This window comes from Solanum pennellii, chromosome 4 (genome assembly GCF_001406875.1).
Source record: "Solanum pennellii chromosome 4, SPENNV200".
Taxonomy (NCBI): domain Eukaryota; kingdom Viridiplantae; phylum Streptophyta; class Magnoliopsida; order Solanales; family Solanaceae; genus Solanum; species Solanum pennellii.
The window spans coordinates 35,526,427-35,526,826 of record NC_028640.1 but is presented as its reverse complement, the minus strand read 5'-3'; positions in this window follow the sequence as shown (position 1 = coordinate 35,526,826).

Here is a 400-nt window from a genome sequence, read left to right as displayed (position 1 = left end):
ATTGGGTAGTATTGTAAAGTCTCCTATATGCTTAATTGTGTGCATGCATGATGTAATTGTATAATTGTGATGAATTAGCATGATGAGGTTGTTGATATCTTAAACCTTATAAACCTCTTTGTTAACGATGAAGCCTTGGTATAAAGAAGGCTTGACGAACTAAAATATTGAGGTTAGTGGATCGGGTGTCACGTTCCGACACCAGGATAGTAGTGGATCGGGTGTCACGTTCCCACACCAGGATAGTATATGGATCGGAGTGTCACTTTCCGACACCAGGATAGTATATGGATCGGAGTGTCACGTTCCGACACCAGGATAGTAGATGGATCGGAGTGTCACGTTCCGACACCAGGATTAGTAAAGAGAATGAATCTTGAAATATGTTATTATTTAGTAT